The 25,291-nt window shown below is 40.7% G+C and overlaps 1 pseudogene; it reads right to left on the bottom strand.

The window, feature by feature from the left end:
• Positions 1-5,919: 5,919 nt before the first annotated feature.
• LOC110286461 (heat shock cognate 71 kDa protein-like) lies at positions 5,920-7,845 on the bottom strand (annotated as a pseudogene).
• Positions 7,846-25,291: the final 17,446 nt, after the last annotated feature.

The raw sequence follows: 25,291 nt of genomic DNA, 5'->3' as shown, positions 1-25,291 counted from the left end.
TCTTGTCATGGAGCAGGAAAGAGCTCACAAGGCCTTACTTCTCCCGGAGAAGTTATATGCCTAATGTTTACTAGACGAGTGAGAGACATTGTCTTTAATGGTATAGCCACTGGTAAGGTACTTGTGATCCTGAATATAACTTGTGCCCATGCTTCTGTGAGAAACCTTAATGAAATTTACTGTGTTATACAAAAAAGGAATGAAAATAGAAAGGGAGCTGGCTGGGAAGAAGTGGATTAGCAAGTTTGGGGGAAGGACAAGAGAGGATGAAATCTATAATTATGCATAATTAATATATATTTGTGGTGGCTTTTATATGCTTGGCCCAGAGAGTTGCACTATTAGGAGGTGTGGCAGTTGAATGATGTGTGTCATTGTGGGGGGTGGGTTTGAAAGACTTTCTTCCTAGCTGCTTGGAAGGCAGTCTTTGCCTTTGTTTGCCTTTCGATGAAGATGCAGAATGTTCAGCTCTTCCTGCATCATGCCTGCCTGGAACCTGCCTTGATGATAATGAACTGAACCTCTGAGCCTGTAAGCCAGCCTCAAATAAATGCTGTCTTTATAAGAGTTGCCTTAGCACAAGTCCCTTCCGGTTGGCGCCAGCACTGGGTCACCTTGGGTGCAGAGTTGGCGGACACCCCTAAGGTCCCCCTAGAGGACTTTCCACGCCATCTTAGGATCACCAGTGAGTGGAACACAACTTCTATTTCAATCCAATCGTGCGGGAACTGAGACAGTATTAGGAAAGCAGGAAACCTGGCCTGACCAGGGTCACAAGTCCTTCCAGTTGGCACCAGCACCAGGTCACCTGGGCAGAGAGTCGGTGGACACACCCAAGGTCCCTAGAGGACAGCTTCTGAGACAGACCCCATTTCGGGCTCCACATATCTGGGCACCTTCCCTGCCAGAGGACGGGTGTCCTCCCCGCCTGGGAGGGCTTTGCCTGAGTACTTGGGGAAGCCATTTTGGTCCCCGGATCCCTCTGAGACTAGTCTGCACAGGTGAGAGTGTGGACTACAGAAGCTAACAGCTTCTAGGACAGGTCCTGTTTCAGGCCTTCATCTTCTGCCAGCAGGCAGGACCGTCCAAACATCAGATATCTGTGCACCTTCCCTGCAAGAGAAGAGCTTGACTGCAGAGAGTGCTCAGACCACTGAAACTCGGGAGAGAGCTAGTCTCCCAGGTCTGCTGGTAGAGGCTAACAGAATCACGAAAGGAAAAACCTCTAACCAGAGACAACTATAACAACTAACTCCAGAGATTACCAGATGGTGAAAGGCAAACGTAAGAATCTCAATAACAGAAACCAAGACCACTCACCATCATCAGAACGCAGCACTCCCACCTCACCCAGTCCTGGGCACTCCAACACACCTGAAAACCTAGACCCGGATTTAAAAGCATATCTCATGATGATGGTAGAGGACATCAAGAAGGACTTTAATAACTCACTTAAAGAAATACAGGAGAACACTGCTAAAGAGTTACAAGTCCTTAAAGAAAAACAGGAAAACACAACCAAACAGGTAGAAGTCCTTAAAGAAAAACAGGAAAGCACATCCAAACAGGTGATGGAAATGAACAAAACCATACTAGACCTAAAAAGGGAGGTAGACACAATAAAGAAAACCCAAAGAGAGGCAACACTGGAGATAGAAACCCTAGGAAAGAAATTGGAACCATAGATGCCAGCATCAGCAACACAATACAAGAGATGGAAGAGAGAATCTAAGGTGCAGAAGATTCCACAGAGAACATCGGCATAACAATCAAAGAAAATGTAAAATTCAAAAAGATCCTAACTCAAAACATCCAGGAAATCCAGGACACAATGAGAAGACCAAACCTACAGATAATAAGAGTAGATGAGAATGAAGATTTTCAACTTAAAGGGCCAGCAAAATATTCAACAAAATAATAGAAGAAAACTTCCCAAACCTAAAGAAAGAGATGCCCATGAACATACAAGAAGCCTACAGAACTCCAAATAGACTGGGCCAGAAAGGAAATTCCTCCCAACATATAATAATCAGAACAAAAAATACACTAAATAAAGATAGAATATTAAAAGCAGTAAGGGAAAAAGGTCAAGTAACATATGAAGGCAGGCCTATCAGAATTACACCAGACTTTTCACCAGAGACTATGAAAGCCAGAAGAGCCTGGACAGATGTTATACAGACACTAAGAGAACACAAATGCCAGCCCAGGCTACTATACCCAGCCAAACTCTCAATTACCATAGATGGAGAAATCAAAGTATTCCATGTCAAAACCAAATTCACACATTATCTTTCCATGTATCCAGCCCTTCAAAGGATGATAACAGAAAAAAAAAAAAAAACAATACAAGGAAGGAAACCACGCCCTAGAAAAAGCAAGAGAGCAATCCTTCAACAAATCTAAAAGAAGACAGTCACAAGAACAGAATGCCAACTCTAACAACAAAAATAATAGGAAGTAACAATTACTTTTCCTTAATATCTCTTAATATCAATGGACTCAATTCCCCAATAAAAAGACAGAGACTAAACTTAGTATACCCGAGATATAAGATAAAATTTGCAAAACACATGAAACTGAAGAAGAATGAAGACCAAAGTGTGGACACTTTGTCCCTTCTTAGAATTGGGAACAATCACCCATGGAAGGAGACAAAGTTTGGAGCTGAGACAAAAGGATGGACCATCTAGAGACTGCCATATCCGGGGATCCATCCCATAGCCATCCTCCAAATGATGACACCATTGCATACACTAGCAAGCGTTTGCTGAAAGGACCCAGATAGAGCTGTCTCTTGTGAGACTATGCGGGGACTATCCACAGAAGTGGATGCTCACAGTCAGCTATTGGATGGATCACAGGGCCCCCAAAGGAGGAGCTAGAGAAAGTACCCAAGGAGCTAAAGGGATCTGCAACTCTATTTGTGGAACAACAATATGAACTAACCAGTACCCCCCAGAGCTCGTGTCTCTAGCTGCATATGTATCAGAAGATGGCCTAGTTGGCCATAATTGGAAAGAGAGGCCCATAGGTCTTGCAAACTTTATCTGCCTCAGTACAGGGGAACGCCACGGCCAAGAAGTGGGAGTGGGTGGGTAGGGGAGTGGGGGGGGCATGGGGGAATTGAAATATAAATGAAGAAAATAGCGAATTAAAAAAAAAAAGAGTTGCCTTAGTTATTGTGCCTGTTCACAGCAGTAAAACCCTAAGACAGAATTTGGTATCAGGGACTAGAGTATTACTGTGATATGCCTGACTATACTTTTGTTCAGAAGAATGTGGGTTTTGGGACTTTGGATTTAGAAAGTAGTGGAATGCTTTCAGTGGGGTTTAATGGGTTATCCTAGTAGGAATATGAAAGGCTTGTTGCTGAGGGTGACTTAAACTGTGGAATCCTGGCTCTAGAGGTTTCAGAGGAGAAGAATTTTAATATGTGGCTGAGAGACTTTGTGTGTGTGTGTTTGTGTGTGTGAGTGAGAGAGAGAGAGAGAGAGAGAGAGAGAGAGAGAGAGAGAGAGAGAGAGAGAGAGAGAGAGAGAGAGTGATATTTTGGTGAAGAATGTGGCTGCTTTTTGCCATTGTCTGAAGAATCTATCTGAGGTTAAGAAACATTCCTCTACACTGGGGCATCACACCTTCACAGGACCAAGGGCCTCCCACTGATGCCCAATAAGGCCCCTTCAGCTTCTTCAGTCCTTCCCCTAACTCCTCTATTGGGGTACCTGTGTTCAGTTGGATGGTTGGTTGAGAGCCTCCTCACCTGTATTGGTCAGGTTCTAGAAGAGCCTCTCAGGAGACAGCTGCATCAGGTTCCTGTCAGCAATCACTTCTGTGGCATCCACAATAGTGTCTCGGTTTGGTATCTGCATGTGGAATGGATCCCCAGGTTGGGCAGTCTCTGGATGGCCTTTCCTTCAGTCTTTGCTCCACTCTTTGTCCCTGTATTTCCTTTAGACAGAAGCAATTCTGGGATAAAATTTTAGAGATGGATGGGTGGCCCCATCTCTCAACTGAGGGTAGGGGGCATGCCTAACCTCTGAATATGGTCTCCACAAATTCTCCCTCCACTTTGTGGTATATTTCAGCTACTGTCATCCCCATGGGATCATGCGAGGCTCTTGATTTCCTAGCATCTGGGACTTCCTGGCTGCTATCCCAAGTTCCCCATTCCCCATTGCTAGACACCTCGTTCAATTTCCTGACCCTCAGTATATCTCTTCCATCTCCTCCATTTCCTCCCATACCTGATTTGCCCCTCTTTTCCCCTTCCACCTCTTCTCTTCCTCCCAAGTCCCTCCCATCCTCTACATCCCTTGATTATATTGTTTCCCCTTCTATTGTAGGACTGAAGCATCCACACTTTGGTCTTTCTTCCTCTTAAGCTTCATGCGGTCCGTGATTTGTACTATGGGTATTCCATGCTTTTTGCTTAATATCCACTTATCAGTGAGTACATTCCATATGTGTTCTTTTATGACTGAGTTTCCTCACTCATGATGATATTTTCTAGATCCTTCCATTTGTCTGTGAATTTCATGATGTCGTTGATTTTAATAGCTGAGTAGTATCCCATTGTTAAATGTACCACATTTTCTGTATCCATTCCTCTGTTGAGGGACATCTGGGTTGTTTCCAGCTTTTGGCTATTATAAATATGGCTTCTATGAGCATAGTGGAGCATGTGTTCTTATTGCATGTTGGAGAATCTTCTGGGTATATGCCTAGGGGTGGTATAGCTGCTGGGTCCTCAGGTAGTACTATGTCCAATTTTCTGAAGAACCACCAGACTGATTTCCAGAGTCGTTGTACCAGCTTGCAATCCCACCAGCAATGGAGGAGTGTTCCTCTTTCTCCACATCTTCACCAGCATCTGCTATCACCTGAGTTTTTGATCTTAGCTATTCTGACTGGTGCAAGGTAGAATCTCAGGGTCATTTTGATTTGCATTTCCCTGATGACTAAGGAAGCTGAACATCTCTTTAGGTGCTTCTCTGCCTTTCAAGTTTCCTCAGTTGAGAATTCTCTGTTAAGCTCTGCCCTCCATTTATTTATTTATTTATTTATTTATTTATTTAAATATAGAATAGAGTTTATTCAGGGCATGGAGAAGAGAGTTCAGAGGGGAAGAGAGAGAGAGAGAGAGAGAGAGAGAGAGAGAGAGAGAGAGAGAGAGAGAGAGAGAGAGAGAAGAAGAAGAAGAAGAAGAAGAAGAAGAAGAAGAAGAAGAAGAAGAAGAAGAAGAAGAAGAAGAAGAAGAAGAAGAAGGAGGAGGAGGAGGAGGAGGAGGAGGAGGAGAAGAAGAAGGAGGAGGAGGAGGAGGAGAGGTGAAGAGAAGAAAAGGGAAGAGAAGAGAAGGGAAGAGAAGAGAAGAGAAGGGAAGGGAAGGGAAGGGAAGGGAAGGGAAGGGAAGGGAAGGGAAGGGAAGGGAAGGGAAGGGAAGGGAAGGGAAGGGAAGGGAAGGGAAGGGAAGGGAAGAGAAGAGAAGAGAAGAGAAGAGAAGAGAAGAGAAGAGAAGAGAAGAGAAGAGAAGAGAAGAGAAGAGAAGAGAAGAGAAGAGAAGAGAAGAGAAGAGAAGAGAAGGGAAGGGAAGAGAATTAGAGGCCAGCCATGAGAATGTGGAGAGGGAAGGGGGAGAGGAATGGGGAGAGAGGGAAATGGATAAGAGAACAGACCAAGAGCAGGAAGGCAAGAGATCAAGAGCTGTTCTCCATTTTTTGGTACAGTTATTTAGTTCTGTGGAGCCTAACTTCTTAAGTTCTTTGTATATATTGGATATTAGCCCTCTATCAGATGTAGGATTGGTAAGGATCTGTTGGTTGCCATTTTGTCCTGTTGACAGTGTAAATAGTTTTATTATTCTATGTTACTTGTTTTGGGTCCCTGTGGAACAATGCTACACCCTCTTCTTGGACTGACTTAATCCACCTCTCCAATGGTGGGGCCTGAAGAAGCACCACTGGATGGAGAAGCTCTACCAAGGAGGCCACCAGGCATTCCCTCAGGCATGCCACCAGCACTCTGGTACAGCTTAGTAAAGATAGGATTGAAGACTTTCTCCAGTTCTTTCTGCTGATGCTCAAATTCTTCCTTCTCTGCAGTCTTGTACTTATCCAGCCAGTTGATGATTTCATTACATTTTTCAAGAATCTTCTGTTTGTCCTCATCATTGATCTTGCCTTGAGGTTTCTCATCTTCCACAGTTTCATTGATCTTGCCTTGAGGTTTCTCATCTTCCACAGTTTCTTTCAAGTTGAAGGCATAAAACTCGAGTGAATTCTTGGAGAACTTATCTGTCTGCTTCTCATCCTCAGCTTTGTACTTCTCACCTTCTTAGAAGACTCAGTATCCTCCTTACTCAATTGACCCTTGTCATTACTGATTGTTATCTTGTTCTCCTTTCCCATGCTCTTATCTACAGCAGAAACATTGAGGATGCCATTGGCATCCATGTCAAAAGTAACCTCAATCTGTGGAACCCTACGGATTGCTGGAGGTATGCCTGTGAGCTTAAACTTTCCAAGCAGGTTGTTGTCCTTGGTCATGGCTCTTTCATCTTCATATACCTGGCTGGTTGTCAGAGTAGGTGGTGAAAGCCTGTGTCTGCTTGGTGGCATGGGGGTATTGTACTTGATCAGGACAATCATGACTCCACCAGCAGTTTCAATACCAAGGGAAAGAGGAGTGACATCCAAGAGCAGCAAATCTTAAACATTCTCAGACTTGTCACCAGATAGAATGGCTGCCTGGACAGATGCACCATAGGCAACAGCTTCATTAGGATTCAGTTCTTTTCCATTGAAGAAGCCTTGCAGAAGTTTCTGGATCTTGTGGATTCTGGTAGAATTGCCCACCAAGACAATATCATGGATCTGTGACTTGTCTATTTTGGCATCTCAAAGGAACTTCTCTAGAGGGTCCTGTGTGACGGAACAGGTCAACATTCAATTCCTCAAATTGAGCCCGGATAATGGAGGTATAGAAGTCAATTCCCTCATAGAATCAATCTCAATACTGGCCTGAGTGCTGGAGGAAAGGGTACTCTTGGCCTGCTTACAGGCAGTGCAGAGAAACTTGTTCTCGCTGATGTCCTTCTTGTGCTTTCACTTAAGCTCAGCAATGAAATGGTTGATCATTCAGTTGTCAAAGTCTTTTGCACCCAAGTGGGTGTCTCCAGCTATTGATTTGACTTCAAAAATTCCATCCTCAATACTGAGGATTGACACATCAAAAGTGCCACCTCCCAAGTAAAAAATCAGCATATTCCTTTTAGCTCCAACCTTCTTATTTAAGCCATAAGCAATAGCAGCAGCAGTTGGCTCATTGATAATTCAAAATACATTTAGGCCAGCAATAGTTCTAGCATCTTTGTTGCCTGACCCTGAGAATCATTGAAATAAACTGGCACTGTGACCACAGCATTGGTAACAGTTTTTCCAAGATAAGCTTCTCCAATTTCCTTTATTTGTGTCAGAACCATTGAGGACACTTCCTCTGAGTAGAACTACTTTTTGTCTCCCCTTTGTATTCAACTTGGACCGTAGGCCTGCCAGCATCATTCACCACCATAAAAGGCCAGTGCTTCATATTAGACTGAACAACAGCATTATCAAACCTACATCCAATCAGACATTTGGCATCAAAAGCTGTGTTGGTCAGGTTCATTGCAACCTGATTCTTGGCTGCATCCCCAAATAATTGTTGTGTGTTAGTGAAAGCAACATAATTCAGTGTGGTACAGTTACCCTGGTCATTGGCAATTATTTCCACCTTTTCATGCTAGAAGTTACCCACACAGAAGTAGGTGATACCAAGATCAATGCCAACTGCAGGTCCTTTAGACATGGTTGTTTAGGCCCATTTGCACTGACCACGAGACCACAAAATGCCTAAGATCTGCCTCTTCATTCAATGAGTGGTGGTACATACCTTTAATCTCAGGAGACAAAGGCAAGCATATCTCTGAGTTCAAGACCAGCCTGAGACACAGCAAATTCAAGGGGAAGAAAAGCTTAAGTCCAGGCATGGTGATACATGCCTTTAATCCTAGTGTTCAGGAGACAGAGGCATCTAGATCTCTGAGTTCAAGGTCAATCTACAGAGCAAATTTCAGGACAGCCAAGCTTAGGCAGTGAAGGAGTTGGAAAACAGAAAGCTAGAGATAATGTAATAGAACAAGGGAACCATGTTCTAGCCTCAGCAAGCAGCAGAACTCAGCAGCTTTGGCCACATGGCTTTAGATTCAAGAGTAGAATTTATTACTGGGACAATTGATGCTGGTTAACTTGAGCTAAGAAATTAGTAGTGATTAAGAAGAGGCCAACATCACTGAGGTGAAATCTGGGGTGTGTTTTCTGAGAGCACTAAGAAACTGTTCCAGAGATAGCCAAGGTTGTACCTTGTGGTGCAGTTGTACTTGGTTACGTGTAAGAGTCACCCAGGTGTCACTGGTTTTGAAGACTTAAAGGGGTCATGAAGAGCAGCTGAGGCTTGGCACTGTGAGAGGCCATGGAAGGTTATCGGTGAAGGTGCAGCCTCAGTAATAGTTGATGACCCAGGACTGAAGGGGTCATGTGAAGGAGTAGATGCTTGGCACCACGAGAGGCTATTGGTAAGGCCTAGTTGCAGCAGAAGATCCCAGTAGATGCCAGTACTATGGAATGACCATCAAGAACAGCAGCAGTAGAGTGGAGTCAACCAGAACTTAGAGTGCTACAGAAGGCAGAGCTGGAGAAGTGATGTCAGCCCTTTGGAAGAGGTCAGAAGGTCACGTGTGGGTCCCAGACATTGGAACAAGAAGCTGTGAAGTTGCAGTAGACTTGGAGACCGCAGGATGTTAAAGATGCCAGAGCTATAGGATACCTGTTGAGGAAAGCTGCTAACAGGGAGTGGAACAAGCTTAGGAGGAAAAAGTTTTTTTGCAATCAACAAAGGTGAAAAAGGGGTTGGAGATCTGAAGATTGCTTTGACATTAGACGGGGAGATGCAGAGTTTGGAGTTTGCTCATCTTGTTTCCTGTCTTGCTTTGGAAACTATAATTAAGTGATTGGATGGATCTCAGAAGAGACATTGAACTTTGGACTTTTAACATTGTTGCAACTGTTGTGTAGAATATGGGACTTTTAAGTTGGACTAAATATATTTTGCATTAAGTTATGTTTGGGTATGGCCCCATAGACTCATGTGTTTGAACAAGCCTATGGGGGCCAGGGAGTGGAATGTGCTGGTTTGAATATGCTTGGCCCAGGGAGTGGCACTATTAGGAGGTATGGCCTTGTTGGAGTAGGTATGGTGGTGTTGGAGGAAGTATGTCATCACTGTGGGGGTGGGCTTTGAGACCCTCCTCCTATCTGCTTGAAGCCAGTTTGTTCCTGGATTCCTTTGAATGAAGATGTAGAACTCTCAGCTCCTCCTGCATCATACTTGATTGGAAACTACCATGCTCCCACCTTGATGATAATGGACTGCACCTTTGAACCTGTAAGCAAGCCCCAAAGAAATGTTCTTATTAGAGTTGCCTTGGTCATGGTATCTGTATATAGCAATACTTAAAAAAAAAGAAAGAAAGAAAAGCAGAGGCCTTTTGACAGAAAACTGTGTTTGAATGGCCAAACTAATTGTGTTTATGTTAATTTTCCTTTAATTAAAAGAGTACTATCTGAATATCATCCCAAAGTTCTATCATTGTCAAAATATGTTTGATTTTTTTTTCATTTCTGCATCAATGTTTTCTGGGTACCTAGTCAGCTGAGTGTATATAAATCTTGATTTTGTGTTTGGACCTACACAGCAACATTCCACATTAATGAGCATTCCAAATTAATTCATTTGTGTCTTGGGCTAAAATTCGTTGAGATGAATAGGTGCCTTGTTTGTAATATAATTAGGGCCATGTGTTAGCGCAGCCATATGTAGCAGTGTTTTTATTCCTTTAAGGGTTTAAAATCAGGTACCTCTCAAGCAGCTGTAATTTCATATCCAAGTACCAAATGAAAGCAAAACAATAGGTAGGTCAAATATCTGCTTACTTTATTCTTTTTAATTGTGACATCAAGTTTAATGTCTAAAAGCAAAGCATAAATGCACTTTAATATATATCACACATTGTATAATTCTGATATATGGGAGAAAAAACTGCACTTCCATTCTGAGCATAACAGCAACTCTGTGTGCCCAATAAAATTATAATCAATATGAGGACAATCAGGTCCCCCCAAAAATCCATTTTCCTTCCATGTAGTGAAAAAAAATAATTAAGTCCTAACAATGAGAATGCTTACTTGTGCTTCAATTTATTTGCTTATTTTATTCTGAAACTACTTACAAATTTTATAAGTATATAATTTCCCCAAAGTAAATATAAAAAACTAAGTAGTATTTTTCTTCTTTAAATTAACTAATTATTAATTAATTTTTTACACTCCATATTTTATTCCCTCCTCCACTCCTGTCCACCCTCTGACTGTTCCACATCCCATACCTCCTCTCCATGTCCCTGTCTCCACGTGAATATCCTCACCCCCACCACATCTGACCTCTAAACTCCCTGGGGCCTCCAGTCTCTTGACAGTTAGGTGCATCATCAACACAGACCCGGAAGTCCTCTACTGTATGTGTGTTGGGGGCCTCATATCAGCTGGTGTATGCTGCCTGTTTGGTGGTCCAGTCTTTGAGAGATCTCAGGGGTCCCGATTAATTGAGACTGCTGGTCCTCCTACAGGATCTTCCTTCTCCTCAGCTTCTTTCATCCTTCCCTAATTCAACAACAGGGGTCAGCTGCTTCTGTCCGTTGGTTGAGTGAAAATATCTGCATCTGACTCTTTAAGCTGATTGTTTGGTCTTCCGGAATGCTGTCATGCTAGGTCCCTTTTTGTGAGCATTCCATAGCCTCAGTAATAGTGTCAGGCCTTGGCACCTCCCCTTGAGCTGTTTACAATGCACAAGAACTTACTTTTGAGTACGTGGAGGCTCATTCGTTTGAGGAGTTTTCTTTTTTTCTTTTTCCTAAAAACCCAGTTCCTCTAATTCTTCTTGTAGCACTCCTTTCCAAACATTTATTCTTTACTGTTTCAAAAGAATATGTGCATTTACTGTTTAGCAAACATTTCAAGGTCTTCTTGGAAATATACATATTATATTCTCAAATCTTGAAGTAGCTGCAGTTCTGTAATATTTACTGAAATTACCTAAATTCTAAAGAAGGCAGAACTTTTTATTTCCTCAGTTTTGACATGTTTCATGTCTTATAGTCATGAGTTTCTGAGTATTATATTCTAACTCCTGACTGTCTTTCCTGAATATATTGTATTGTGTTGTTAATCACTGCTCAGAAACACCTTCCATATCAACTTCATGTTTTAAGCCTTCAACAGCCTAAGACTAGGATTCTTCTGGGTTTGTTTGAAAGCTCAGGCCTTTGGGTTGAGGCAGAAGTTGGAACAAGGACTCTCCCTTTTGTTCCTAATCACCCATGTTTTAAAATATCAAAACTCCTAAAGTTTCAAGTGTGATGCCTGCTTACTGATCTCACTTACAGAAATTAAATATGTTTAGTGGGTTTTGTTCCAGAATATGCAAAACTGTGTCATTGAGAAAGGTACTGCTAATTGATATCCCCTGTATGGCTGTGCAATAGTTATTCAATTAATTACATATTAACATATGGATTGCTCCCAAACTTCCCTGTACAGATAATGCTCAATCAACACCCTGTACATGTGTTACATCAAATCTGTTCAGATGTAGTTCTCATTTGACTTTCAAAAATGGGCTTTCTGGAGCAAGTGGCAAATGCATCAGCATCTTTGCTAGATATGGCTTGCTCCCTGCCCTGCATTTTTATTAATGCCTTTAGCCTCAGTGAAATTTCTAGCCATTATTTCTGTATTGCTTGTTCTCCTACTCCTCCCACAGAGCTACCGGGCCACTTGGCACCCAAAGAAGATGATGTTGAAATGACCTGGGGAAAGGACAAGGAAATGAGGGACACTTGTCTTTCTTCTTTCATTTTCTATTCCCCTCTTCCTCTGTCAATATCATTCTCTTTGTGTTTTCCTTTCCTTTTGTGGTGAGCTGAGAGGATTAAATCCAGGGCCTCACTCATGTTAATTAAATATTTTATCACTCACAACCCCCGACATTACTCTTTTTCTTTAGGACCTTTGTAAGGCCACAGATCTTGTTCCTTGAGGAACTCTGGCAATGTGCTCTCCACCGGTGCCTTCTTGTGTTTCAGAAAGGTCTTCATCAAAAAGCATCTCTAGTACAATCCTTAAGATTGCTTGGATAATTTTCACATAATCAATTATAAAGTTTTAATAACACCACATATTACAGAAAGGGAGTTTAGTTTAACACTGTATTATCCAAAGGGCCAACTCCAAAAGTGGACATTTCCATACTGAGGTAAATCTGTAGGAAACATTTGTTCTTGTTCTATGAAAGGGGAAGCGTTGGTCCTACCAGTATGCTCTAACCACAGGGAGACATCACATGGATCTTCAGTTTCTGCTCATATTAAGAAAGTTCCTGCATTTTCAAGTGTAGCAATAGATACATGGCTTAGTATCTGATGAAAGAGTATCTCTTTGCTGTTATATATATATATATATAAAAAAACCCTCACTGTGGTAGTTAGAATAAAAATGACCCCATAGGCTCATAGGCAGTGTCACTATTTGGAGGTATGGTCTTGTTAGAGTAGATTTGGAGGAAGTGTGTCACTAGGGGATCTGTTTTGAGGTCTCAGAAGAAGCTCAAACCTGCCAGTGTGTCACAGTGTCTTCTTGCTGCCTCTCAATCACGACAACTCTCAGCTCCTTTTTCAGCACCATGTCTGCTGCTTTCATGCTGCCATGCTTCCTGCCATGATGATAATGGGTTGAATGTCTGAACTATAAGCCAGCCCCAGTTAAATGTTTTCTTTTATAAGAATTGCAATTGTCATGATATCTCATCACAGCAATAAAACCTTAACCAAGACTCTCATCATTAGCCTAGAATCTTCTGATTTATCACTTTGGTTTTTTTTGGTGGACTCATAACATGTCTTCCTTCTATCCTAGTGTTCATGGTACACTTACTGTCTCCTTAGCTACTCTTCTTCAGGGTTTCTTTTTCTTATCTTCTTGTGGTGTTGTATAAATGAATGTAGTGGTCTCAATAATTAATGCATAATTAGACATATAATGAGTCGAAAATGTTTTTGGAAGCTCTCACGTATGGTGTATTACACAGGTTCACTGGAGCCTTGGTTCTGAATATGCAACACACACACTTTGTACTGTGCATGCTGTCATGCCAACCAACATCAAAGAATTTTGCCTGAAATACCTTGGCTCAGATTCAAGATTGTTATGAGTCCTGGTAATTTTTACTGTGTGTATAAAGAAAGCTTTCTAATCTTATGGAAACATAATGGTTTAATTATAGAAAACAAAGACTTGTAATGCTGTCTTACAAATTAGCTTGTCTTTGTGCTGTATTATTTTAGAGCATTTGGTTTCAAATTTTTCTTTACCAACATGAGTTTCATAAAGAACCATTAACAGGCTTAGCTTGGACTCTGGACAGATTTTCCAACATTTTCTGAAGTGGTCATAATCATACTTCTGCCACTTCATGATGCGTTATCCTCATTTTCAGCATTGACAATTATAAAATCAAAATACTGATGACATCTGAAAAACATCAAAGATGCTCTACATCCTGCAATATCAATATTCTGCCAAGATTGCTTATATAAAATAAACAGGAACATTCATGTCACTACTATGCAAATTTGCTTTTTTGTACCACAAAGAATTGTTTTAAATTGAGTTTCTTTCTGATTTTTCTATCACCTAATGTTTGAGTTGTATACCTAGTATAGATTGCTTTAAAAATTACCCTGGGTTGCAGTCACAAAATAACACACATGGTATGTACTCACTGATAAGTGGATATTAGCCAAAAAAGCCAAGAATACCCACTACACAACTCACAGACCATATGTGGAGGTGTGTAGCAATGTGGGATGAGGAACTGGGGGTAGCCACCAGAAAGTCCCAGATGCCAGAAAAGCAAGAAGCTCCCAGGACCCAACTGGGATGACATTAACTGAAATATCCAACAAAGGGGAGAGAACCTATAGAGATCATATCCAGAGGTTGGGTAAGGCCCCCAGTTAAGGGGTAAGGCCACCCACCCATCTCAAAAATATTAATCCAGAATTGCTTCTGTCTAAAGGAAATACAAGGACAAAGAGCGAAACAGAGACTGTAGAAAAGACCATACAGAGACTGCCCCAACTATGGATCCATCACATCTGCAGACACTATTGCTGATGCCAATAAGTGCATGCTGACAAGAGCCTGATATAGCTGTCTCCTGAGAGGATCTGCCAGATACTGACCAATACAGATGCGGATGCTTGCAAACAACCACGGGACTGAGCATGGCGCCCTAATGGAGGAGTTAGGGGAAGGACTGAAGGAGATGAAGGGGTTTGCAACCTCATAAGAAGAACAACAATATCAACCAACCAGACCCCCCGGAGCTCCCAAGGAAAAAATCCACCAACCAAAGAGTACACATAGAGGGACCCCTGCCCCCCAGCTGCATAAGTAGCAGAGGATGGCCTTATCTGGCATCAGTTGGAAGGGAGACCCTTGGTCCTGTGAAGGCTCGATGCCCCAGGGTATGGGAAAGCTAGGTCGGAGAGGTGGGAGTGGGTACATTTTGGGGGGTGTGAAGCACCCTCATAGAAGCAGGGGGAGGGGATGGGATAGGGGGTTTGTGGAGGGGAAACCAGGAAGGGGGATTACTTTGAAATGTAAATAAATAAAATAACCAATAAAATTTGCAATAAAAAAAAATTACCCTGGGTTGAATAAAAATTTTAAGAGTGAAAATGGATTAAAAGCAGAAAAGGGTTTTAAAAGATTATCTTAGATGTTCTTGAACCACTCTTCACCTGTTTCAAGACTTATTATTTTTTAAAAAATTGTTAATCAGTAGTGCATATGGACAATGACTTATCAAGGAGTTAACCAACCATATGAAGAGTTTGGATTTGATGACTGGTTAATTAGCAACTATTGATAGAGCAAATCTTCCACCGAAAAGGCAGAAGCTGATGTATAAATCAATTCCTCCCCTTCCCCACCCCCCACACACTTCTTCAACTTCTACTTTTCGTCTTCCAACCAGGCATTTCTGGGACTGGGTAGATGGAGCTTTTCCAGGACACACCCTCACAGACAGCACTACCAGCTACACTAACAACTGCCCAACTTGGTAACACAGTTATTTTGGCTCCCTGTCATTCTCCACTTCAGGACTCTGAGCACCTTTTCAATGGAGCTACAATCTAGTCACCCTCTGCCTTGGACTCTGCTCTTCAAAGAAATCAACCTAAGACATAAAAAGAAAAAGTCATGATGAATTGACCTATAATATAGTTAAGTTCAGATTCTGAGAAGGGCTCTGTCATGATTAGAATAGGAAATAGCCTTTATAGGCTTATGTTTGAAATGGTTACTTCCCAGCTTGTGGCACTACTTTGAGGTCCAGTGAAGCCTTTAGAAGATGAGTCCTTGATGTAGGAAGTGAAACTCTGGGGCAGGCTTTTTAGTATTCTAACCAACTGGTTCTGGCTTGTGTTCATCATCCTGATGTGAACAGCCAGAGAAGCCGTTCATTCCGTCTCATTCTCCGACTGCCAGAATGGACTGAAAATGATCGAAAATCAGGAGCCAGAATAAACCCTTATCAATTAAGTTGCTTCTGTTCAGTAGTTTGTCACAGCAACAAGAAAAATCATAATATAGTTTAATATAAAGAGAGTAATTAGACATTGATAAGCAGTGCTTCAGAGCAGGAGTGTGGCCAGGAAGGTTCCTTGGGCTCTGAAATATCAACAATCCTTGCATTTGAAAAGCTAGATGAAAAATCAGCTGATTAAAAAAAAAAGCCTACAGGCAGAGTCCAAAAGGAAAGCCAAAGAGGCTGTAAAATTATACTTAGATGCAACAGTTTTCAACAATTGAGAAGACAAAAACCAAATGGGAAAATAGGTAAAAGATATGACCCTAGAGCTCACAGGAAAAGGAAAGCGTATGAAACGTATGAAAAATGCTAAATTTCACACATTCTGAAGAAAAAGGAAATTACTCCTATAGTGAAATATCATTTCTTATAAATAGGTCAACAAAATCAGGTTTGGAAAGGTACTCTGTAGTGAGCTTGTGGGTGAAAGATACTCTCATTCCTTGCTGGTGGAAGTACAAACTGTTATAGAGGGATTTTACAATATCTATCCAGCAGAAAAGAAAATGCATTTACAGTTTGTCCTTAGCAATTGCATTCTAGAAATGAAATGTAAATTACATCTGAGCAGATTTGAAAAAATCTACACAAGGTTATTTACTGAGAACTATTTGTACAAACAAAAGCTCTGGAGCCATCTGCATGTTCACCAACAGGGAACTGATTAAATAAACTAGTGTGCAGCCATGTGAGGACTACCATACAGTCGCTTTAGGAAAAACAAGCTAGAGAGATGGCTCGGCAGTTAAGAGCATATTCTCTTGCAGAGGACTTGAGTTTACTTTCTACCACCATCATCAGGCAGCTCATCACAGCTGCCTGCCATTCCACCACCAAGAGATCCAATGCCCTCCTTTGAACTCCACAGGCACATACTCACAAGCACGTACTTCCACACAAACATACATACACACATAACTTAAAGGTAAGAAAATGAAGTCTACTGAAATGTTCACCTCTTGTAACCAGGCCGACTTCCAGTGGAGGGATAGAGAGAGATACCGAACCAGCCACAAAACCTTCGACCCAAAATTTGTCCTGCCTACAAGATGTACGGGGTAAAGATGGACCAGAGATTGAGGGACTGGACAATAAATGATTGGCCCAAGTTGAGACCCATACCACAAGACAGAGCCCACTTCCAACACTGTTAGTGATATTCTGTTATATTTGCAGCCAGGAGCCTGTCATCTGAGAGACTTCACCTAGCAGCTGATGGAAACAGATGCAGAAACCCACAGCCAAACATTAGGCAAAGCTTGGGGACTCCCGTAGAAGAGGGAGAGGAAGGATTGAAGGACACACCACAAGAAAACCTACAGAATCATTAACCTGGGCCCATAGGAATTCAGAGACTGACCCACCAATCAGATAGTATGCATGGGATGGACCTAGCTCCCCTACACATATGTAACAGATGTGCAGCTTGGTCTTCATGTGGGACCTCTAACAACTGGAGCAGGGACTGTTTATGACTGATGCCTACCTTTGGATCCCCTTTCCCTAACTGGGCTACCTTGTCTAGTCTCAATAGAAGAAGAAGCACCTAGTCCTACAGTAACTTGGTATGCCAAGGTGGGTTGATATGCATGGGAGCACCCCCTTTCTCTGAAGAGAAAGGGGGGAGGGGAAGGTACAAGGAGGGCCTGGGAGGATGGGAGGGGAAGCTGCTATGATCAAGATGTAAAGTAAATAAATAAATTGATGAAAAATAAAAATAAATCTTAAAAATAAAGCCCACATAAGATCTCTGTATCAGTTTAATGCGACTGCCCTTATAAATTGCTTCAGACTTAGTGGTTAAAACAACAAAAATGTATTCTTTCATATCTAAGAAGCCAAAAGTCCAAAACTAAGGTATGAAAAGGGATAGTTCCCTCTGGAGACTTGAAGGAGCAAATATCCTATACTTCCTTCTTTGCTTCAGATGCCTGCTTGCAGTCCTTGGTATCCACTGTAGCTGCACCCCTGCCATCCTAAGTCTTCACACAGTCTTCCTGTCTGTGATTCAAATACCCCTCTCTTCTCTCTTAAAGACATTTATAAAGATACTTATAAAGGCTCGCCTTAACCAAAAATGATCTCATCTCATAATCCATACCTTAATTATATCTGCAAAGGCCTTTCTTTCAAATAAGATCACATCCTGAGGTTCTGGGCAGAAGTAGCTCTTAGAAGGAAAGAATTTAACTAACTACAGTCTTCGTAGACTGATTTGAATAAATTTCCACACTAAACCATATAGTGGTTTGAATATGCTTATATTGTTGAATTCTTAGCCATCAGGGAGTGGTACTCGTTGACAAAATTGGAAGGATTAGGAAGTATGGCCTTGTTAGAAGAAGTATGCTACTGGAGTGGGCTTTGAGGTTTCAAAGGCTCATGCTAGGCCTAGTTCACTCTGCTTGTGGGTCAAGATATAGCTTTCAGCTGCTTCTCAGCACCATGCTTGCCTACCACCATGCTCCCTGTCATGAAAAATGGACTAAACCTCTAAAACTGTAAACTAACCCCAATTAAGCGCTATCATTTATAGGAATTGCCATTGGCCATATTGTCTCTTCATAGCAATAGAACACTAACTAAGACAAACATTAAACTCAAAAGGAAAAATGTAGAAAGTATTTATAAGATGTGTGATTTATATGATATGTAATAATATACATGAGATTATATATAGTATGATACGTTTGATATGTATGTGTGTATAACCATTTTATTTGTTTCATACAAATTTTGTTTTATGGTACTGGGGATTGAGTCCTGGCTTTGTACATGCTAGGCAAGTACAGGCAAGTACACTGCAACAAACTTACATCCTCAACCCCACCATATATGTATTTAAAAGGCAGGGTTTTGTTATGCAGTGTAGTAGGCTGACCTCAAATTTAAAATCCTCCTGTCTCAGCCTCTGGGGTCCTAGGCTTACAGTCATGTACCACCATGCTTGGGTTTAGTATATTTTATGGATAATTAAGAATCCACATATGCCTATGTACATATTTACATATATATATGTGTGTGTGTGTGTGTGTATCAGTAATACTTGAATCATATATAAGAAACCAAGCAAAACTGCTAACTCAAGGAAGGAGAAAAGACAAAAACTGGCAAGAAATTGTTGTTTCCTTTGGTACTAAGGTTCAAACCCAAGGCCTTGTTCTTGATAGGCAAGCAGTCTGTTCCTGAGGTATAGCTTCAACCTCGACCTGAGACTTCTAAGCACACATTTTTCCATAGCTTTGATGTTTAAAACATGTAATTGTTCCATCTGTTCAAAATTAATCTATCTGTTAAAAACCTTAAAATTGAAAACAAATTTGAACACAGGATTCTAACTCTGTATCAGGCAATATTATTATATATAGAAAAGACTTGCTTGATGTGAAATCTAGATATCTTTATCATTACATGCAAGTACCCCACCATTACCAAAAAAGGCCTGAAAATAAATTTTACTTTCATTCTGCAGTTTGTTATGAGTGGTATTTGTATTATGGTTTTAATATAATATATATATATATATATATATTAAAGTGGAACAAATAAATAATTAAAAAGTCTTCATGTTTCTTTTGGTGATAGACATTTAACTCTGAGATAACACCCTCAATAACAAATGATCATGTTAATATTATTACAGCCAAACTTTCAGGGTAAAGGAAAATGTGTACAAGAAAAGTCCAGTACTTTTACATTTTAATTGGAAATATCAATAAAAGAAAAAAAAGAAAATCAATAAAACCAAAACAAGTTCTTTAAAGAGATCAATAAAATTGATTTTTTTCCATTTTACCCATGGTACCATGCATATTGGCATAAAGCTATTCATAGTATCTCTTTTACTAGCCTTTTAATGGCTGTGAGATCCACAGTGACAAAGCCTCTTTAGTTCTGGAATTTTATGTCTTCTGTCTTTTGAAAATTATCAGTTTGCTACTTCTTTTTGTTTTATAGTCAGGAGAAACTCAAAAATTAATATAGGCATGTTGAAAGGGTAAGGAAGCCAGACTAGGAAAACACTTTCTGATTACAGTTATGACAGCTGGAGTATAAAAGAAAAAAGAGCTGGGCATGGTGGTGTGTGGTTGTAATCTCAGCCCTCAGGAACCTGAGGCATGAGGATATCAAGTTGGAGGCCAGACAAGGCTACCTATTGAGATACTCATCTCAACAACAATAAATAAATAAATACAACAACATAAATCAAAGCCTCAAATTAAAAAAAACCACTTTAGTTTTCAACATTAGAGGCAATTTGTATTCACCCTACTAACATTGAAAATTAGTTATTAAAGATCTAAGGAGCTTTTTTGCCTTTTCACTAGGAACTCTAGTTCAGGGGTAATAAAATATTCTCAGCGTTACACAAAGGCAAGCTCTCTTTTCCTGAATAATGCTTGTTCAAAGAAATAAAGAAGAAATGTACAATTGGAACAGTCTTTATTTTGCTACCCTGAGTGAAATAATCGATTCAGGGGAAAAAAAAAAAAAAACATCACTGCATGCTTAAAACATTACACCATATCATCGCATCTCCATGACAACATGGAAACTGTATATTGCCATGGCATTATGCCTGCAGGGTGTAGTTCAGTGGTAGAGCACTTATCAAAGACACAAAAGGACCTGGGTTCAATCTTACCACTGCCCTTCATGCTCAACAACAACAAAAAACTACTCCTCCAGGAACTCACTAACAGAATATTATCTCTGTAGAGTGATCTCAATTGTAGGAAGCGTCTGTGAAAAACTTTGAAACAGACCAAATATTCTACTCTTAGATGGAAAAGTGTATGATCTCTCTTGATTCCTTTGAGTTTTAGCATCAGTAACCACAGACACATTTCATAAATGAGCATCCTGATATGGTATAGAAAGCCTACAAAAACACTGACATGGAATTTCTGAGGAATGTTTACTCTGAATTTAATGAAGCTTTTATATTTAACCTTTCCTTTACATATTAATTGTGACAAAGGATGCAACTTAAATTCTGCAATAAGAAAACAATCATCTAAAGGCAGAATGGAAAGTATTTGGCAAAATACTAAATCGTCCTTGTCTAAGAGTCAATATTGAGAACAAAGTTAAAAGAATGTATAAGTCTAAAGATTGGAGAGACATAATTATAAAAATAGTCTTTGTATTCCTGCTTTAAAAAGAGCTATAAAAGGCAATTTTTAAGCAATTGAAGATGTTTTTAAGGGAAATTGGTATTAGATAATAGTAAAGAATTGTTGCTCATTTTCTTAGGGTTATGTTATCATCACAAATACTTCAGAGAAAATTACTTATTTGAAGATTGTTCTGCCTTGAGTGTTTGTCTGCCCCAAATCCATGTGTTGAGATGCTAAACCCCAAGATAATATATAAAGAAGAAAGGGTATTTACGAAGGTAAATGGATCAGGAGGACTCTATACCATAAAGCAACTACAAAAGAGGATCCTTGGCACAGTGAGGACACATCAGACTGAGAGCCCTCTGTGAGGCAAAGATCAGGTCTTCACCAAATAATCTGTCACGTTGATCTTGGCCTATAGAACTAAGAGAAATAGATTCTTTTGGTTTTCTTGTCACTCTGCCTACAATATTTTATTCATAGGCGAGAAGTAGCATGATACATGACCTTGAGAACAGTATAGAGACAAAGCAAATGTGGAAAAAGATGAACAATTGTTCAGACTAGTTGATAAGTGTAAGGCTGTTTGGTTTCCTAGTCTTTCTATTTTGCATATTGAATAAGTATTTATGTGAAGCCACTCCAAAGACATCTGATTGATAATAATAACAGCTTGGAAAGGTGGCTTAGTTTACATTTGCTTTTTCTCCTGCTTTTCATCCTTCATAACACCTGTGATGGTTAATATTGATTGTCAAATTGATAAGTCCTAGAATGACCAGGGAGATAAGCCTCTGGGTATTTCTGGGCTAAATGAAGTGAGAAGACCCACTCTAAATGTAAGCATCATCATTCCATGGGCTGGGTCCCAGGCTGAGACTAAGCATTCATTGCACTCTGCTTCCTGGCTGTAGATGCAACATGACCAGTGATTCAAGCTCCTGCAATTATGCCTTTTCCACCATGACACTCAAATGCTGACTTCAAATAAACCTTTCTTTTCCTTTGCTTTTGCCAGGTAGTCTGTCATAACACCAAGAAAAGTTGAAGTGGGATGTTCAAGTCAAATAAACCATATATAGCTCAGGGCCTTAGTATTTGTACTATAAGTCAACCTCATATTTTTTACTAGAGAGAAATAGGTGTTGAGGCATCAAACCTTACATCCACTAGCAAAACAGAGGTTAGAAATCAGGTATGCAGCCAGGCAGTGGTGGCACACGCCTTTAATCCCAGCACTTGGGAGACAGAGGCAGGCAGATTTCTGAGTTCAAGGCCAGCCTGATCATCCAGGGCTACACAGAGAAAGTCTGTCTCAAAAAACAAAACCCAAACAAACAAACAAACAAAAAATCAGGTATGCTTGATACTTAGCTACTCAACCAGTAAATTTACTGAGGCAACATTTAGATATGTTACAGATGGAAATACTTAGTTGTCATCACTTGGGGGATCAGAAAAAAGAAAGAGAGGACATGACAATTGTATTTGGTCCAACATCAAAAGTTCCCATAGGTTTATTTTATTTTATTTATTTATTTATTTATTTATTTATTTATTTATTTATTTTTAGTGTAGAATAGAGTTTATTTAGGGCATGGGGAGGAGAGTTAAGAGAGTAGTAGAGGCAGAGTAAGGCAGAGAGGAGAGAGTAGGTAAGTGGAGGCTGGCCATGACCATGTGAAGAGAGGGGGGAAGGGGGAGCAAAGGGCAAGAGAGAGGCAAGAGTGTAAGAGGGTAGAGCCCCATAGTTTGTTTGTTTGGTTTTTTTTTTCAAAGTCAATTATGAGACTCGAGGCAGATTACATGGTTCTTGGTGCCCCTTTTCTCCTCAAACTGCTTGATCTTTTTCAATGTAGACTAATAACCACGAGACAGGGTCAGTACCATGCTGTCTTGAAATCTCTTGATCAAAAGAATTTAGTTCATTACTTTTCAATTTAGTGTCAAGCAGATTATTTAGGACAAGGGCAGAAAGTAAGCACATTCATTCTGAAAAATATCAATATGGTCTATAGCCCTGTTGCTGTTATTGTGCCCTCTGAAATCTCTTGTTGAACTTCCCCACCCTACACAGTTCTCAGCATTAGTGTCTTCCAAGCTCTTACTATGATGGCCCATTAAGCCTCACAGCATTCAGCCACTTTTTGAGTCCAAAAGTCCCAACTGCTTTTATCTTCCTTCCCAGGAACCAGCACAATCAGGTCTGTCACAGTAACAGTTCACTTCCTGGTATTAACTTCTGTCTTAGTTACTTTTCAATTTCTGTGATAAAATACAAAAATCAAGGCAAAAACTCAGCTTCAAAGTGAGACTCATTAAGTCAAGCATCAGAACCACTGGTTTGGGCTAGGAGGGGGCTCAGTTGGTAAACTGCTTGTTTCTCAAATATATGGAACATTAAAATCTGAATTTAATTGTGGCATGCACCTATAATCCCAGCACTGGGAGACAGAAACAAAGAAATCCCTGGAACTCACCGACCAGACAGCCTAGATTGATGGGTGAGCTTTGGCCAATGTGAGACTCTGTCCCAAGATCAGTGGGTGGTCTACCTGAAGGTGGCACGTGAGCTTGTCTTGCAGCCTCCATGCATGCATGCACACAGACACAGAGACACACACACGAGAGGGGGCGGGGGGAGAAGTGTCTAGCATGCACGGACCCTGGGTTCCATCTCTTAAGACTGTTAAAACAAATGAAGTACATCTAAGAGTGCAGAGGGAAAAGAGGCAGACCCACATGCCAGCAGAGTTTCAAAGAAATCACGGATGACTGATCCTTGAACTCCACCTCACTCTAAGGGGCAAATGCCCCTTATTTCTGGTGTTAGGCAAGCTTTTCCCTTTAAAGGGAAAGCCTCTCATAATAAAGAAATAGTTACACATGCAGCTGGAGCCATGAGTCCCACCATATGTACTCTTTGGTTGGTGGTTTAGTCCCTGGGAACTCTGGCCCTTGGTCCTGTGAAGATTCTATGCACCAGTGTGGGGGAATGCCAGAGCCAGGAAGTGGGAGAGGGTGGATTGGTGAGCAGGGGGAGTGGGGAGGGGATAGTGGAGGGCGGTTTCAGAGGGGAAACCAGGAACAGGGATAACATTTGCAATGTATAAAGAAAATATCCAATAAAAAAAAGAAATAGTTGCCAGCCCTTTAAAAGATAGTTAGCCTTTTAAACATTGTTATTAGGTTTCAGAAATGGCCAAACTGAGAAAACCACAAGAATCTATCTATTTAAACCAGTCTAAGGCAGGCCTAACTCCTCTATTTGATGACCTAGGGTAAACATTGCTTATTATAATCTTAATGTGGTGCTAAATTCTCAGCAGTAAGGGCAGGGGTGTTCTTATTTGCCACTTTTGAATATACATGTAGGAAGTGTCATCTCCAACTATGCATGCTCAGAATGTAATGGTCTCTACATGTGATAATATTATTCTTTATAAATTATATACATACATTTTACCAACAAAAGTCCTGAGCTTTCTTTGTAAGGGAGAGAGTGAATGATTGACATTATCCCTAGCATTTTCCTTGCTTGCAAAAAGTAATAAATCCTGTTTTTCTTCATTTTTTTATTCTTTTTTTTTAATTTTTAAAATTTTTATTACATATTTTCCTCAATTACATTTCCAATGTTATCCCAAAAGTCCCCCATAGCGCCCCCCACTTCCCTACCCACCCATTCCCATTCTTTTGGCCCTGGCATTCCCCTATATTAGGGCATATAAAGTTTGCAAGTCCAATGGGCCTCTCTTTCCATTGATGGCCGACTAGACAATCTTTCGATACATATGCAGCTAGAGACAAGAGCTCCGGGGTTCTGGTTAGTACATCATGTTGTTCCAACAATAGGGTTGCAGATCCCTTTAGCTCCTTGGGTACTTTCTCTAGCTTCTCCATTGGGAGCCCTGTGATACATCCAATAGCTGACTGTGAACATCCACTCCTGTGTTTGCTAGGCCCCGGCATCTTCTCACAAGAGACAGCTATATTTGGGTCCTTTCAGCAAAATCTTGCTAGTGTATGCAATGGTGTCAGCGTTTAGAAGCTGCTTATGGGATGGATCCCTGGATACGGCAGTCTTTAAATGGTCCATCCTTTCATCACAGCTACGAATTTTGTCTCTGTAACTCCTTCCCTGGGTGTTTTGTTCCCAATTCTAAGAAGGTGCACAGTGTCCACACTTTGGTCTTCATTCTTCTTGAGTTTCATGCGTTTAGCAAATTGTATCTCATATCTTGGGTATCCTAAGTTTTGGGCTAATATCCACTTATCAGTGAATACATATTGTGTTAGTTCTTTTGTGATTGTGTTACTTCACTCAAGATGATGCCCTCCAGGTCCATCCATTTGGCTAG

The sequence above is a fragment of the Mus caroli genome, unplaced genomic scaffold, assembly GCF_978045245.1.
Source record: "Mus caroli unplaced genomic scaffold, Mus_caroli_1 scaffold_5, whole genome shotgun sequence".
NCBI lineage: Eukaryota > Metazoa > Chordata > Mammalia > Rodentia > Muridae > Mus > Mus caroli.
Note: the sequence above shows the minus strand (reverse complement) of the source record. Positions and strands in the feature narration are given on the sequence as shown.